Source organism: Lemur catta, chromosome 2 (assembly GCF_020740605.2).
Source record: "Lemur catta isolate mLemCat1 chromosome 2, mLemCat1.pri, whole genome shotgun sequence".
Lineage (NCBI taxonomy): Eukaryota > Metazoa > Chordata > Mammalia > Primates > Lemuridae > Lemur > Lemur catta.
Genome location: NC_059129.1, coordinates 147,441,270 through 147,444,797, shown reverse-complemented (window position 1 = coordinate 147,444,797; position 3,528 = coordinate 147,441,270). Strand labels below are relative to the sequence as shown.

At 38.6% G+C, this 3,528-nt stretch overlaps 1 long non-coding RNA gene across 1 annotated transcript in view; it reads right to left on the bottom strand.

Annotated features, from left to right (window-relative positions):
• Nucleotides 1–867: 867 nt before the first annotated feature.
• Nucleotides 868–3,528, bottom strand: part of LOC123633478 — a 44,157-nt gene continuing 41,496 nt past the window's right edge. Inside the window, exon 6 of the long non-coding RNA XR_006733605.1 lies at nucleotides 868–1,032. This is a non-coding gene — a long non-coding RNA (uncharacterized LOC123633478). The remainder of the gene's footprint in view (nucleotides 1,033–3,528) is intronic.

Below are 3,528 nucleotides of genomic sequence, written 5' to 3'. Positions count from 1 at the left end.
CTTGCTTTTCTTTAAACCAAACAAATTATGCACATCTAATTTGGGTAATTATAACATGGCATTAGAAGTTTATAATTATTTTAAGTAATAGTTACAGTTTAAAGACATGCTTTTGAAACAGATATGGATTTTTTTACTAGTCTCTGCTGGCATTATTAGCTAGGCAGTGTGATTGGGGAGGTTAACTTATTTTTTATTGACTACTGGGAAAAAGCAATCAAAATAGTCAACCTAGGTGTTTCCTTTCTGTCTTGAGTAACTTTGACTTTGTGTTTTTAGAGGTGATCACATTGTGACTAGCATGATTAGACTAACAGCGGATTGGTAGACTAGTCCCATTCAAGTTAATGTTTCAGAATTAGGGCATCAATTAATTACATGTATTGCTTACTTTAGGGTAAAACCCAAGTTAGAAAATGTGACCTCTGACCTCTTGTGACATGTTTGGCATTGAAATTTCTGAGTTCTCCTGGAGTTCTTCCTGTTGCTACAGATATATATAAGCCCAAACTGTAAGTCCTCTTCGTGTGTAGCTTGACTTTGAAGTTGCAACTAGGTACATATTATTTCTTTTTTTATGTATTATAATTTCACTTGTTGAAGCCCAATTTCCAGAAACTGTTTATTTAAGTTAAAGTTTGCTATGTCTCTCTCTCTTAAAATTATTAGAGAGGAGGAGAATGGCCACTCCTAAATTACTTCTTTGTAAATAAGTTAGTTTGAAAAACTACTTGTTATTATGCTGCTTATGTAATTCCAAGGATTCTTCATGGAATTACTCATTGTATTCTCCTTTCAACCTATATTGATTTATTCTTCTTACATATCTTATTGTGAAAGTGGATTGGCAGGTATACTTTACCACTCTTATCATTACTATTTTATTTTACCTGATAGCCTTACAGAAGAAGTAGCTAATTCTGAATAACCAAAGTCCATGGTGAGTTTTTTCCAGGAAGCCAAAATCTTCTGACATTCATCTTGCCTTGGATTGTCTAGCTGCGGTCATGTGCTTGACATTTCTTTGCAGTTCTATGAAGGAAACATACAGACAAGGCACATAGAAATGTAAACAGCTGTTAAAGAATCATACAGTAGTACCTAGTAATAGGAGAGGGTCGTTACCACATGATGAGGGTTTATTAATTTACGACACTGGAGGCTTTGTTTGAGGGGAGAGGCACCAGGAGAGCTCGGAAGGCCTTGTGGGTGGCATGGAATTAGTCAGGCCTCAATCGTCAGATGGGGTTTGACATGGCAGAGAGGACAGTCCAAGTAGAGGGACCGTGGGGTGTAAGGAAAGTGGATAAAAAGGCAGAGAGGTCAGACTAGGAAGGCCTTGAATGCTAGCATTGACATTTTAATCCATAGGTAGAGGGGAATAGTGAGTGCTTTTTGAATAGAAAAATGGTAAAAAATAGAACATACTCATTTTTTTTCCCTCCCAGGCTAGAATGAATGGTCCCCTCAAATGTCTCTTGAGTCCATCTGCTCTTCCCTCTTCTGGGCTGAGTTTTCACTCCTGTGATTTCCTGCCTGTTCCTCCAGCCCCTGTTTTTCCACAACGTCATCTTCTCAGATCGCTCTACCATCGCAGGCCTTTCTCTCTTGCCCTTGAAGCCCACATTCCTGGGCAAAGGTGTCGCTGTCTTGGCCCGTGTCTTCCACATCACCTCCGCTGCCCCCACTCTGCTATGCTCCAGAAGCCGGAGATGCGCTTGGCAGGTCCTCAGGTCTGTGTCTCCCACACGCCACCTGGGATGACCTTCCCAGACTCTTCTTCCAAATGTCATCCCTGGGAAGTCTTTCCTGGCACTGTTAAGTCAACCTAATTTTACCAGTTATTTTTCTAAATTTTAGGTCTGATTGTGTTCTTTAATCCTCTTTTGATTTCCCTATTGTGCATAAAGTCCAAATAATGGGGCAGGGCATTTTTATAAAGCTCTTCACAATTAGATCATAATATTTCTTCTTTTTACAGCCAGCCTTTCCCCTCTCAGTGTTCCATCTGATGAGACAAGTCTCAATGGCCTGAGCACTCTATAGATTTTTTTTTTTAAGAGATGGGATCTCGCTAGGTTGCCCAGCCTGGACTCGAACTCTTGGATTCAAATGATCCTCCCACCTTACCCTCCTGAGTAGCTGGGATTACAAGCATGTGCCATCATGCCTGGCTTGGATTTTTAATTTTGTATTTTTCCTTCATTAATGGACAAAATCATACCCAGTCTTTCAAGATCCAACTAAAATATCATCTCCTTTGAGATTTTGATACATTCCTCATTGTAACCAATCCTGTTCCCCTTTGTCTTTATTCTCATAGTAATAGATATAAAATTTGATTTTATTAGTTATTGTAGTCTCCTATGATCTTTGAAATATATTTCCATTTCTTTTATTGACTGTGAGAACCTTAAGGGTAGGGAATGTCTTTTCTATTTTTGTATCTTAATGTGAAACAGTGATTGAGACGTTAATAATAATATTCAGTTTCATTAACTGCAGAAGTGGTTTTAAGGAGGATTATAATAATTGGTAACATTAAATGAGCCATTATTTTGTGACAAGCACTGTGCTATACATAAGTTACTTATCTCATTTAATTTTCACAGCAACACAGGCATGTGGTCATTACCCCCACACTGCTGAGAAGGTACTGTAGTGAGAAGGTGAAGTAGTTGCCCAAAGTCATCCAGGTTGTCGGTGGCAGAGCTAAAATTTGAATATAGGTCTATCTAATGTTGGAGTTCAAGCTACTAAACATTTAAAATTTTTTCTTCTGGTATTTAAGGGGTTTATATTTATATCTTTGCAAACTTTGAAGTTTTCAAAACATGATCCATCTCCATGGTACTTACATATTATCTCATTTCATCCTCACAACTGTGAGTTAAAACTAGCCCCACTTCATAGGTGAAGAATGCAGCTCTCAGAGTAAATTACTTCTCCCAGGTTAAGTGTTAGAATTAAGAAGAACCTAGTGCTTCAGAATATATTCTAGAATTTTAAAATTAACTCCATTTGATAGAGAATCTATAAAGATGCTGTTTAGGTTTTGAAGTTTAACACTTTTTGTTCAATGCAATTTTAAAGTAAAATACTTGTTTGCCATGAAATATTACATTTCTAAAAGTAACATAACCATATAATAGGATACTCAGAAAATACAAAAACAGAAAAATAACCACCTATAATTTCTCTACCCAAATTCAACTAAGGTACTCATTTTGATGTTGTTCTTTCTAGTCATTTTCTGTATATGTATGTGTTGTCTCAGCATGGCTGAGTTGTCCTCCATGTTGTCGCGTGGCCACCGCAACATGTGATGGTGGCACGGGGCTCCCCCTGGTAAGACGGTGCCTCCCCATACCTGGGAGGGAGGAGAAGCGAGGTGAACGAGCACTTGTTATGAGGTTTGCATTATCTTATTTACCCGCAACACAGCCACATGGCACTGGCTTTAATGATTCTCTAGGTGCGCAGCTGGAGATGCGGGCGGGATGAGGGCTTGTCCTGCCATACAGCGGC